Source organism: Dasypus novemcinctus, chromosome 23 (genome assembly GCF_030445035.2).
Source record: "Dasypus novemcinctus isolate mDasNov1 chromosome 23, mDasNov1.1.hap2, whole genome shotgun sequence".
NCBI classification, from domain to species: domain Eukaryota; kingdom Metazoa; phylum Chordata; class Mammalia; order Cingulata; family Dasypodidae; genus Dasypus; species Dasypus novemcinctus.
The window spans coordinates 9,669,881-9,684,251 of NC_080695.1; the positions used below are offsets into that span (position 1 = coordinate 9,669,881).

Genomic DNA, 14,371 nt, shown 5'->3' on the forward strand with positions numbered 1-14,371 from the left:
TTTAATAAATCAATAATGTTATCTAGCCAACAACATAGATAGACTTTATTATGTCAAATATATAAAATTGGTACTGAAATCATCTAAAAGCTTTGCTGGCTTTCTGCATTTGTAAACTAATGACTTTGGGGGAGAGGAAGAACTAAGATAATTAAAGAAACCTTACAGCTTAAAATATACAATAAAGGAAAAAAATACTACTAGAATCTAGTTTTAAACACCTACATGTTATTGTAATGTAAAACAAATCTATCATTTTTTTAAGGTATAAAATTTGTTTATTTGCATATGAAGTGGTTGTGTATGTAGAAAATGCCATGAACTTTACAATAGAAATTACTGGAACTAATAAATGCAAGATACAAAGTTCATTCACAGAAATAATTGTATTTCTTTTTTTTTAAATTAAATTAAAATTTTTTATTAAATTGTTTTTAAAAGATACATAGATCACAAAAAATGTTACATAAAAAAAAAATAAGAGGTTCCCATATACCCCACACCCCACACCCCACCACACCCCCACTCATCCCACATCAACCTCTTTCATCATTGTGCACATTCATTGCATTTAGTGAATGCATTTTGGAGCACTGCTGCACCGAATGGACTAGTTTACATTTTAAGTGACCTGCCATGTGTTTAGACAAGGAATATAAGTTATGAATATGTACAATAACATTGCAACACTACCAAAAAAAACAAAGATGTAGAACATCTTTATAATAAAATTACTGCATTTTTAATATAAATTTCTTTTACAAAAACCAAAATCAACAAATTCCTTAATGTTATACCAAATATAAACAACACCTTTACGAATTAGAGGATATGTATGAAAATACTAGCTTCTGACAAAAAGAAGGTAGTTAAAGCCCTATAGTTTGTCTGATTTAGATCAGGTAATCAAGGAAGGAAAAGGATATTTAAAATTATTTATTTTATCATTGTGCACACTGAAGGAAAGCATAATACCAGAGTCCTTTTCCTCCATAAAATTATTTACACCCATTTATTTAGCTAGAATCTAGCTTGGAGAGGTACTAGTATATTCCATTTGAAATTATTTTTCTACAATAATTAACTGTCTCATATTTGGAGCATGTTGAATAATATATTGGGCAATAAATCTTTTTTGTTTTTTTAAGTTTCAACCATAAAAGTTCAAAGTACTTTGGGAGAATCCTCATGTCCTAGATGGCCTGATGAACATATTAAAATCAAGGAGCACATTTGTATTCTGAAAATACTCTAAAATCCATACGAATGTTGCTTAGTTGTGGAGCTCAGAAATCTCCTACTGGCGCTAGGTCTAAAGATCATTAGTGATGAAAGTGTCACACCGATTTTGTTTTGTTCCTTCTTCATTAGCTGCTGAGCTTCCTTTTCCATTTTCTTCCTTTGCTGTTCTGCGGCTCTCTTTCCTCTGTCTGCTATCTTCTGATGCCTCAGAACTTCTTCTGTTTTCCAGGCAGCATCTTCTTCTTCCTCCCATGCATTGGTATTTTCTTGCCAGGCATCTAAGTCACCTAATTCAGAAGACTGATGAATAAAAGGCATATCTTGCATAGTTGCTCATCTACTAGAGAAACCTCTGCTCCCAAAATTTAATAGTTCTCTCTTCTTAACAACAATTTTTTCAGTCTTTCTTATATTTGGTGTCATGTCCTTAACAGAGTCAGTTCTAAAGCAATGTTGTGTTGCCACATTCCTATTCTCTCCTCCAATCCCAGAAGTCCCTTCTTCAACATCTGTCAGCTTTGAACTGATGAATAATCAACTGTAGTTGGGAAACTTACTTAGTCTCCACTTAATTTCTATCCTTGGCTAGATCTGCAGGTGAACCTCTTTAGAAATGAGAATACTGATGCTAAGTAGGTGCAAACTTTAACCAGAAATGAGTGATGGCCATGGCGGCAATCAAGACCTGCCCTTTCGCCTCTCTGCCTGGCAGGCAGAGGGTCTGAGCTGCCATGGGCCACGCTTGCTTCCTTGAGCTCAAGCTTGCACTCCACTCATTCAATCCAAGCACCGTTAATTCAAAGTAGGACGTACACTCCATCTCAGCTACCGTTTCCACCATGCAGCTGCCATGACCTCCCGATCCTTGGGAAACCAATCCCCCACCTGCAGTGTTCTCTGACTTGCTAGTATTTATTCCAATAAACTTTGATGTCTATTTGTGTAGTTACTTTGTCAGTGTCTCTCTCCCATTAGAGTATGAGTGACATGGGTGTGAAGGAGGATTCCATCTCCTTTCTCCTTAATTTGTAGTGAGTGGAACATTGCCTGATATATATATAGCAGATGTTCCGCAAAACAAAAGACTGAATGAATGAGTATGAGAGGGTTTGAGAAGCACCCGTTGGTCCTTGGGATCAATCATTTAGAATGTCATGGTCAACTGGAGAAATGCAGATTTAGGAAAGGTAACCTCATTTCCTGGAGGAACTGATGGTCCAAGAATGGAGGCTGAGACATAAACAAAAGTAATGAGATGATATTTTGAAGATAAATACATTCATCATGATTTTTGAACGTTAGCCTTTAAGAGTATAGTCAGAGCTATCCGTTGCTCTGGACAGGGTTTACATGGTTAGAGATGGAACACTGAGAGAGAGAAATAGTCAGTGCTCAACAGTTGGGTGGCTAGATAGGTATTTAAAACCCATGATATAAAAACTACTTGTCCTATTCCTAGGAGAAGAGGGATGTTGCATTCTTTTTCATAGTAGAGCCCAAGGGTGGTGGATAAGGATGACTTTTCCAAGGTCACAGAGGTGTGCAGGATACCAGTGCAGAGAAGACCAACTCCAGCTTTCCTAGTATGCGTTTCAGAGCCTTCTGGAAGAGGAGACCCCCAGCATGGTAAAGGGGTGTCAGAGGGCAGTACCAGAAGTGGGTATGCTTGACAGGGGACCCTTCAATGTCCTCATGCTTCAGGGTACAGGGGGGAACGTTCTGGAGGGACATAGGCCCTGAGAGAGCAAGCTGTCTCAAGAGGACCTTGTGGAGGGAAAAGGAAAATGTCTTCACAATCCAGCAGGAAATAGAGCCCACCAGCATAGTAGGATATTGGGGTGATGCACACACCTCCCCAAATACCAACAGAGGACCTAGAGTGGCCACTATTGCCTCACTGCCCTCCCCCACAATGAGACACACAAGTTGTCTATTCCCCTCCTCCAACCATCCAAACTTACCTGGTTACTCCAGTTTGGCAAGGTCAAGTTTTCCACTACTGGAAAGATTGGGGGCTTAAACTGAGTTACAGACTAATAATCTTACTTTCCTTTTGGGCACACTCAAGATCATAACCTGTAAAACTGATTCTAATATGGAGCTTGTTCCAGAGCACAAGTGCCTACCTATACTGTGAACAGTAGCACAGACACTGGCAGTCTGTGCAGGCTTCCGAGAAGATGTACCACATAAGCTGTTGGTATTAAATATAAAAGAATGGAAATATAGACCTGATGCTGTTCCCCAAGTCACTGAGCCAACAGACAACATGTCCACTTCTGCTGGGACCTGAGCCTCATTGCCTCTCTGAATAGTAGTTGAGATTCAACTTTGGCCAACTGTCAAGGAGCCCAAGAGAGAAATTACATTATTAATTGTTGAGAAGGCAACATATTTCTCATACCTGGATTATTACTTCTCCTTGACTATATTATTATTATCTGTTTGTCTCTTATCTTTAACCTGAATAATGTCCAGACTTAGTCATCTTTGTACTCCATGGACTTTAAGAAGAATTTTAAAAGTACATGATGAGTGCATTAACTTACAAATGAGTAGAGCACAGGCACACATGGGATGTCTTCCCTCACATGTGCAGAACAAGTCTCTTGTCTTAAGTGATACAAACTGTAAAGTTAAGTGGCACAAACAACACGCCTTCTGCCATTTTTCCTTGTGGAACTGGACCATTTGCATAGATTACCACATGGTGTTGGCTTCCTTCCTTCCAAGAAAAGTCCAGCATATGGCAATCAGTACAGATTGTAACCAGTCAAATCAATCCTGTTGGTGAGAGTGTGCGGGACAGTCACATGAAGTTTACCTGTAAAAGCATCCTAGCTGAATGCCTCTTTTGCAGGAAGAGGAAACCATATTAGTTTCCACAGGGATTTTGTTTCCAAAAAGATTAAGAAGGCCTCTGGGTTTATGTGAGCTAATTGAGTCATCAATAATAACCCAAACACACTCTACTCCTTCCCTGTCTGGATGGATTCTGAGCTTCTTTTGGCTCCTGAGCTCAGGCAGGGAGATCCTCCATGACCAAACTGACGTAGCTGTCATGACTTGTGTCTTTATTTTTCTGCTGAGATGAGGTGGAGCCCTTTGTTCTGGAAGATCCATGCAGGAGCTCTGGGAGTAAACATGGAAACAGGAGCCGGGATTTTATCAAATTTGCTATTGTGTTTAGGGGTGGGTTTTCCTTAGTGACCTTATCAGGGAAGGGAACCTTTAAAATCCACTCACAGAGGAGTTTACATTCTTTTGTTGTGATCAAGCCTTGTGGGAATCCTCTTGCAGTCACTGGGGATCAGTTTCTGCATCTGTAAACTGGAGATCAGAGCAGTCAACCCTGTTGATCAGTACCTGGTGAGACCACCAAAATGGGCAGAAGTGAATGGGAATTCTCTAGGCTTTCTATGCTACTTTCCCTGAAGATTGTCTCCAGCTTCCTCTGTCTCTCTTTGTTGGTGTGAGAGCTTGCTACCACATCTTCCCTCAGTTATTTCTAGGACATCTTTGTCCCAGAGAGCCCAGAGGCGACGTGCTCAGGCCTCCTCCTGACCACCTGGAGCCTCTCCCTCCCTCCCTGTGGCCAGTCCTCCCGAGGACAGACTATATGGCTTCCAGCCACGGCCTGGGACACACAACATGCACATCCACCCACCTGGTCTTGCATCAGTGCTGGAGGAGTAAATATGTTCCTGGATCACACTTTCCAGAGGCAGCTCTGGAATTTAATCAGCACCTCCTGCTCCAAGCTGAAGGCAAAACCGCAGGTGGTCAAGATTCCAGGCTACATGACAAGCCCTCTAGGTAAGAGGGGACAGGTGAGATAGCTGAGTCTTGATTCATTTTACCAGTTAGATGTCCCCCTTCTCAGCCAGGGTCCAGCAGCCCTGGGGACCTAAGAGCCAGAGGGAAGGGGAGGGAAGGAGAGAAATGAGTCTCAAGTTCTGCAGCAGGGCTGAAAGTGAGAAAGGATCAAGAAAGAAGGAAATGCACAAGCTAATAATTCTTTAATTTCAGCTGAGTCTTAAGATTGGGCAGACGTTGGTTTTTCCCTAATCCATGATTCCAAGCAGAATAGGACATGGATCAGAATAATGATGATGGATGAGCTGCCGTGGGAGATATGTGCAGTGAAATTGGCCTCAGCTCTGGTGGCTAAGGTGGTGGGGTTCATGTAGCCAATGGGACTGCTGCCCCCCCACCCAGTGGTTCCATTTGGATTTCTGAAAATAATCAATAAACTATGGGTTTACTGATAACCATGAATTGTTTAATTATTGCTATTTCACAAGACATGAACTCAAGGGAGGTTGATGTGGATGTGTCCATGCACATCCTGCACCTTGTCAAGCTGGAGGAACATCTTGGTCTCCCAGGGTGGCAGAAGACAGGCAGGTGCCCTTCCACTGGCTGCAGCCCAGATCCCACCCACCTCCCCCAAAGTATAAACTCCCCAACCAGCCTCCCCGAACCACTGCAGAGCTGGGAAGACAGGCGGTGCCCATCAGCACACGGCAGAAATAAAAGCACAGAGGAGAGAGTCCTCGGTGCATGACCATTGACATGGTCCCCAGCTTTTCTATAGAAACCTTGGTTCTCCTCACCACCTCCCTGGTGCTCCTCTACCTGTGAGTATCTGTCTAGGCTCCTCCTTGGTCATCTGGCCTGGGGTTTTGATTCTGATAATGACTTTTCCCAGGCTGTGCAGAAGGTCCAGGAGATAATGGAGAGGAAAGTGATTAAGTGTTGGATGCTACAGAAACACTTTCACCTTATGCTTATGCAGGTTCTTTGTTTTTTTAGGAGGTACCAGGGATTGAACCCAGGACCTCATGCATGGGCAGCAGGCACTCATCCACTGGGCTACATCTACTCTCCAATGAGAGTGAGAGTTGACTTCTTCATTTGTTTTTTTTAGGAGGTATCGGAGATTGAACCCAAGACCTCTTAAATGGGAAGCAGGTTCTCAACAACTTTTCTACATCTGCTCCCCCTTTATCCAGATTTTTAAAGTGGCAGCAAGCACCCCTCCCACCACCACCCCCAAATTCTGATTTCTGAGGTAAGAGTTTAGTGGCATTTTTCAGTCCTGGGATGACTTTCAGCTTGATTGGTGGGGACCTACACTCACAACCAGAATTCAGCAGAGGTGGAGTTTTTCAAACTGGTCACTCTGTGCACTGGGCTCCTTGACTATTTCCCCAGTGTGGGGATTCTGGGGTTCAGATAAGCAGCCGGGGGGCTCCCTTCATTGTCTTCACCTTGCAGGTTTATATATCCACCTAAGAGATGGGCAGAAGTGTTGGGCTAGTAGCCATGCAGGGGGCTCCTGCTCCCCCTCCCCATGGCTTTCACGGGGCCCAGGGTGCACCCAGGATTCCTGGGGGCTGGACACTGCCCCTTCTTCAGACTCGATTCTTCCCTCTACTCTGTGCTCTGACCAGGGACTCTTCTCAACACAGCCCACTCTGCCTTGGCAGAAGACTGACTTCTAAATGGGGAATCCTTAAAAGAGGAAAGACTAGCTGAGATATTAGTTTTATTTTTTCTTCACCTTTCCTGTCCAGTCTCTGGGAGGGTATGCATAAAAGAGAGATTCGTTTTCCCCCAATAGACAATCTCCTGGCAGTTTTCAAATGGAGAAGGCCTAAAGCCAGTTTGGGTTTTAAGTTATTTTTCCCTTCTAAGTTGCATACAGTAGGGTGAATCCAAGTCATTTACAGAGGAACTCCAAGCCATGGTGCAATTCCAGGAATCAGAGTAGTTGGGAGAAGAGCTATGGGGAGGCCTCTGATGTCACACTTGACTTCTCTCTCCATTTCACTTCTATTAATAGGAGGAAATCATGATGAGGTGAAAATAGAAACTATAAGCCTGGATTTCATTCTTTGAAGAAAAGGGTTCAAAGTGTAGTGGCAACATATTTTCTGGATAAAGATATTTTGAAATTCATGACTATGCTTTAATCTCATCCTATTTAATACCAGGTTTTTATGGAAATTAGACTATTCCCAGCACCATTTTTCTGAAGGATGATAGTGAGCCATAGATTCAGTATTTATTACTATAAATATGTGAGAAACCACCTACCCTCTTCTAGCATAGTATAAGGAAGGCAAGTGTAGTCCATGCTAAGATTGCATGGGGACATTTAAAAGTACCTGGCAGCAGGTGACTGTGGCCTTGGATTGGGGGTGAGCAGGTGAGAATGCAGTCCACACAGGATAGGGAAGGCATCCAGGTGGGGAGAAGAGGGAGCTGGGAGGATGTTCTCACCACTCAAGGGAGAACTCCCAGACTAGTTTGTAAATGCTGACCCCTCTGGGAGGTTCCAGGGAGGACAGCAGGGCTGGCATCCAAGCCCCATTGGGGGAGCCTATCTGGCAATGGGGCTGTCCCTAGACACTCTGGCTGACGAAGAAGCCAACTGTAGCCTGAGAAGATGCAGGACAGGGGCCAGGAACTGGACAGTGGAATGTGCCCTTGTCATGCCAACACAATTTAAAAGCAAGAAAAAGGCCCATTTTGTTGTTGTTAGCTCATCATTTGAACAAATGTGCAGTACTTGACCAAAACAGGGGAGCTGGAAAGAAACTTAAGAACTCACCCACCCTGCCCTCTGACTTTACAAGGAACATGTGATCTAGACAGTAGAAAAATCCTTCCTGGGCTAATGCTGCTGAAATATTAACTCAATGGCTCAGCCTCACCTGAGACTTCGTAGAACATCCTGCTTTTTCAGAAGCCTGAATTAGAGTATCAAATTTGCCTTGACTGCAGGTGACATGGGTGGTCCTTGGTGGAAATAATGGAGGCTGTCTCTGTTTGGGCCACCAACAGGCACTCACCCACTGATAGATCTTGGGCAGAGACCCAAACACCCAGCTGGACCTGTCCAAGGGGCCTCTACATGGTCCTCCAAGCACACTGAAATGCAAGTTTCAGGTTTTATTTTATCACATATCATGAGATTTACTGTGTTTGGACAGAACAGTTGGCTCTTATATGAACTTACAGTACAATGTCCAAAGAAGAGAAAACAATTTTTTAATGCAACTGCCTGGAACATTTGATAGTGACTTATTTTATGTTGTGTAACACATCTTTTGCTACCAAAGGAAACTTCCTGGATTTTGGAACGCTCCCTATCTCTTAACTGAATTCTATTACAGGAATGGTGAAGCATTTTCACTTTTCAACAATATTTTCCAAATTTGCCTCTGTGGGGCTCACTGTGTAGACCAAAAATCTGCACTCTCAGTGGCTGTCAGCAGCCTCTTCCTCAGCTTCCCTTCTTCTACTCTACAGTCTCTCTGAAACACGGGAGTGGGAAGACTTGCAAGGACCCAAGTTTCAATTACAGGATCCATAGAAGACCAGTCAAAGATGAGGGTCAGGCAGGCCTGCCAGAGGAGCAGCAGCCTGGTTAGGTTTCAGGAGAGCTGACATCCATAACAGCAAACTGGCTGCTTCCTGACTGACCACACTGAAAGGAATGAAGTGGCCTGGTGCTCTGCTTTCCATGTGGAAACCACCAGGTGGAGGACCAGATCCCACAGGGGAGGCCTCGCCTGGAAATGGATTATTAAGCTGTTACTTCTTCTAATAATATCAGTTGAGGGAGCATATTGGTCAATCACCCTCCCCTATAGCTCACACCAACCTAATTGTCCAGCAGTGGAGGCCTGGCTGAAGCAAAAAATCACTTTCATTTGTACAGAATCAATAGAAGCCTGGCACAGGGTTTTCGTTCTATAGAAATAAGAATGCTGTGGCTGCTCTGAGACCTCTTTGTGAAGGCCTATTTGCTAAATTGGGGACAGGGCATAAAAGTGAAGAGTACACTGCAAGAACCATGTCTTCATAGGCCCTTGGTAACCATCTGTGATTGATTGAATATAGTTATACAAATCCTCGGTATCAGAAGAGAAAGATTTCTCTTTCCCTTTCTACCTAGAAAAAAAATCACTAAATCAAGGGAGAGTCAGGTCAGCAAACGGACATAAGTGAATCTTCCAGGACAGTTCCATACTGAACCTCCCAGAAGCACTGAAGTTTGGAGATGTTTATCAAGTATTCACTCTAGGATTGGTGCCATGAAGATTTTTTAACAGCTTTTAGCTAATCTTCATTATGATAAAATCTAATTGTAGCCTTTGGAGTTTTTATTATTATTGATTGCCCACATGTTGCTTGGGTCCTGCTTTCATGACTGGCCCACAAGTCCAGTGATCTGGCTTTCTCTTTCATTTTATAGATATGGAACCTACACATTCAGTACCTTTAAGAAGTTTGGAATTCCTGGGCCGACACCTCTGTCTTTTTTGGGCACTGTTTTGGCCTACTGCAAGGTGAGTGCCCCTCTTTTTCTTCTTTTGTTTGCAAATATCCATTTAGTTCCATCAGCAAAAATGCCCTTCCTCAAGAGGAATTTATAAGGTCCTACACATTCTGGAAATGGTGTTGTAGGCCCCACACAGCATGCTGGCCTGCTGTACCCCTTGGGTTCTGGTGTTCTGGTAGAGCTAGCAAAGAACACAATGTTCTAATGTTGTGAATATCATGAAGATTTTTACTCTCTGCCAGGTGCAGGCTCCAGGAAGGCATAGTGGTCCTAAAGATTAGAAGATTAGCATGATGGGAACTGGAAGAAGCCCATTAAGCTTGGTGTGCTAGATTCAAATTTCCCTGTTAGGCTCATGAACTTGGTGCAGCTTTTTTTCCCTTTCTTCCTGGATAACTTCTCAAATTCCAATAATGAGGCAGTTGCCTAAGTATTCACATATGATCATTTGCACATACTGGAATGCTCTTGAGAACTGTTAACTCCCATGTGGTTATTTCCATGGCTTTATCCCAACTCCTGCCATCCATGAGTTCTTTGGGAGTTCTGAGAGCTAAACAAGAGCTTTCTGCTTTAATTCTTTTCCTTCAAAGCAGGCACCCTGAGAGGAGTCTGAGCAGGCAGTAGCTAAAACTCAGATAAGATCATGGCTGTCTATCAAGTTCAGATATTTTACCACGAAATGAGGTTTTTAAAAATCTTAACTCAGGCATAATCACTGATTTTAAGAAGCAGTAAAAAGAAGATACTTTGTTAAAATTACTAAAAATTGAATTTCACTTTTCAAACCAAGCTGAACAGAATAGCCTGATCTGAACTTTGCCGGAAGCTTTCTGACTAGCCCCACTGGAAGCTCTGCCCAGGCACCAGCTGGAAGGTATCAAGCTCCCCTCCAGAAGGCCAGTCGACATGATCTTGGGCACAGGCTGCTTTCTGCAGACCTCAGGCTTGTTTCTCAGACTCCAGTTCTCCTAACAAAGGCCTCTATTTCCTAATTACCATCTCAGATCTTACTTTATTTCTTTCTTCCTCTGATAAAGCAATCATTTTGTCTCCAACCTTTCCACATTCACACTTTAGTTGGTGAATAGCAAAGTCCATCTTTCTAGGACCTTCTTTTGGGTCATTAAAGCATCACAGCTGAAACTTAGAGGGGAAGTTTCTTTTCTAAGTAACAGAAGTGAAAACACAGAACAAGTATTTTAACTTGCAGTGTGCTTTGTATAGAGGTAGCACCTCTATGCCTTATCCATGCTAGTGGAAAACTTGAAGGCTGAACCTACTTTGTCATGCTTTCACACTCACTCACTTTCTCACTCAACAAATATATCTTAGATTTATTTTAATCTGTGAACAACAAGAGTCATGGATATCCTTAATTTCTTAATTCTGCAAGCTTTCTAGACAGATCTCATGAGGTCTATGAAAAAGATGCTGTACCAGGAGGGAAAAAAGTGTGCTAGCCTTTGGAACATCCCCTCAGTTTCTCTAAGCCTCATTTTTTTCATGTGCACATGGATGTTATAATTCAGAGGGATATGGGATTTTAGAGATAGCAAATGCACAAGTAAAACACATTAGAAAGACAAGGAGTAACTTATTATTCAGAGACAGGCTTCAGTTGTTCTCTATCTACAATATTGGAGAAACTTTAACTGTTACTTTAAATTCTCTATTAAAATATCTCCTCTATTTTTGCCCCAGACCCCTAAGACATCTCTAAAGAAGAACTTCCCTTCAAATGCCAGTGAAAGATAGCCAGAATTCATCCTTTCTTTCCAGGAAAGAGTTAACTATAAGCACATTTTAGTAAATTTTCTAAATTAAAGTATGGGAAAATGTGGGGGTGAGTATTCTAGAAACTTCCACTGGGAAAACCTATTGTTATGATGAGGCACCCAACTGTATGGAGGACAATCTCAGTCCAGAAGCTTTTGGAGGAAACCATTTATTGTACAGATCTTAGAGACTTGTTCTGCCAAGCCTCCTGTGTTTCACCTAGTGTCCAGGTCTACCATCTGAAATCAGCCCAGAAGGTAACAGGTTCTCACTTTTCTCCAGATTTTTTTTTTTTTTTTTTTGCTTGGAACTCCTAGCCTTACTTTCTATTCAAAAGTCTGTTGCTCTTGCTCCATTTTTCTTTTCTTATCCTCTTCAATTGCATAAGCATGGCTCATTTCATACCTTTCTAATATGTGCTAATAAATACTGTGATTACCCCTTTCCCACATGGATTCACCTGCAATTAAAAGCCAAATTCCTTTATTTAAATTTAGGATTAAGTGTGCACATTTGAAGGAAGGTCTGCAGGAGAGAGGTAAATACATTGGGAAACCATTATTTTCAGCTTTTTTACTTCCTCCACAAGTATGAAATTGTTTCTGAATTGCTTAATAGAAATATATGCAGGTATTTCTTAATATACTCCATCCCTACTAACTTTGAAAAATCCCAAACTGGCTTTAGGGACTTCTGCTTTTGAAACCTGCCAGCAGATTTCCTATAGAGGGAAAATAAATCTCTATTTTATGTGTATTCTCCCCGAGACTGGATGGAAAAGGTGAAGAAAAAATAAAACTAATATCTGTGTAAGGAGGGCTGGGCCAGCTGCAGTGACTGTTCCCTTCAGAGCTGCTGAGGGTTCGGTGAGCACAGCAGAAGAGGAGTCATGGAGGCTGGGCCTTGATGCCCAAAGCCTGACCTTTTCATACCTCTGCATCTTCTCCCACCAAATCTTCAGGGACCATAGGGCTGGCAGGGGTCTCTGCCAACAAAGAGCATGCACCATAGAGGTCATGTGATAGAGTGGGAGAAACATACAGTGTGGGATCTTCACTGGCCCAGCCTCACAACCTGCCAACACTTAGAAGTTGGGAGCACTTGATGGAGTCACTTCATCATTATGGACCCTTTTCCTCTTAAGAGATGGTTCTCATGGTTGGGCATACAGATGAAGCCCCTGGAAGAGCTTTTAAGAATACAGATCCGGGAAACGGACTTGGCCCAGTGGTTAGGGCATCTGTCTACCAATGGGAAGTCCGCGGTTCAAACCCCGGGCCTCCTTGAACCATGTGGAGCTGGCCCATGCCCAGTGCTGATGTGCACAAGGAGTGCCCTGCCACGCAGGGGTGTCCCCCGCATAGGGGAACCCCATGCGCAAGGAGTGCGCCCCATAAGGAGAGCCGCCCAGTGCGAAACAAAGTGCAGCCTGCCCAGGAATGGCGCTGCACATACAGAATGCTGACGCAACAAAAAGAGACACAGATTCCCGTGCCACTGACAACAGAAGCGGACAAAGAAACAAGACGCAGCAAATAGACTCAGAGAACAGACAACGGGGGGGGGGGCAGAGGAATAAATAAATAAATCTTTAAAAAAAAAAAAAAGAATACACATCCTTGGGTCTCACCCAGCCTGTCCCAAGCTGGAGAATTTGGGTGCATGGGGGGAATTCTTTTTTATTTTTAATCAATGGTTGAAGAAATATTTGGGCTGGTGTGAGATGAAGATACTTAACTGACCAGTCAAGGATTCTGTATTAGTCAGGGTTCCCTAGGTAAACAGAACCAATATAGCAATATCTATGTATAATATGAGACTATTAAATTCTCTCACATGACTATGGGGATGCACAAGTCCAAATTCCAAAAGGCAGGCTGCAAACCAGGGGCTCCAGTGAAGGTCCTTGATGAGTTCCCAGGAGAAGCTGGCTGTCTGGGATAGTGATGGGAATTCTCTTTCTTCCCCTTTAAAGACTTTCAGCTGATTGGATGAGATGTCACTCATTACTGACTACAGTTCCCTTAGTTGATTGTAGATGTAACCAACCATCTATGCAATCAGCTTACTGATGATTAAAGTCCATGAAATGCCCTCGTATTACAATTAGCCGAGCGCTTGCCTGACCAGAGAACTGGACACCGTTACCTGGCTGAGTTGGTATATTAGCCTAATTATCACATATTCCGAAGAGAAAACTGATATGGAAACTACCATTAACTATTTGTCAATTTTGTTATCTTCAACTTCCCTTTCTCCCTTCCCCACCAAGGTATTTTTTGAGAAGTACAGGGAGAGAGGAATCATACAAGAAATGTGATCAATCGGATAGTGGAAGAGACCTAGGCCTCCCCTCAACAGCTCATGTCATGGCTCACACTAGGACACTTGATACCTACAGAAGCTTCTGAGCTTCATACTATTTTTGGAAATGTACAGCAGTAAGTGCAGCGTTTGTTGCCAATTTTTAAATATGACCAAGGAACCACTTAACATTCCTCTATGAATAAAAATAATAGACGATTTTGGGGAAATCTTCCTTTTGTTCTGGCATATTTTGTTCCTCCATATTTCTTTATATCATTATCTATGTGATTAGAATTTCTTTCTAACTTCAATGCTACCAAAGATTTCTCTTTAAGAGTTAAAATGATCTTTCCTTTTGAAATTTAAACAAATTTAAGAAAATAGGGCAAAGAAATCATTTATAATTCTAACATAACTTTAGGAGCATTCTATGACTATATGCACACATATGTTTACATATTTGTGATCAATATTTCTTCATTTTCATCTACTCTTGTATCATATGCATCTTCTCATGTTTTGAACTATCTAAAAATTACAACTTTTGATCACTGATTAGATTGACTGTCCTTACATAATTATTATTTATTTTTGGTCTTAAGTAAAAAACTTGCATTCAATTTTTCATTTGCCTAATGTCCCCCTTGATAATGAAGTATTTTAAACATACAAAAATCATAGCGAATA

At 42.2% G+C, this 14,371-nt stretch overlaps 1 pseudogene; it reads right to left on the reverse strand.

The window, feature by feature from the left end:
* Positions 1-719: 719 nt before the first annotated feature.
* Positions 720-14,371, reverse strand: part of LOC101444518 (receptor-binding cancer antigen expressed on SiSo cells pseudogene) — a 49,848-nt pseudogene continuing 36,196 nt past the window's right edge.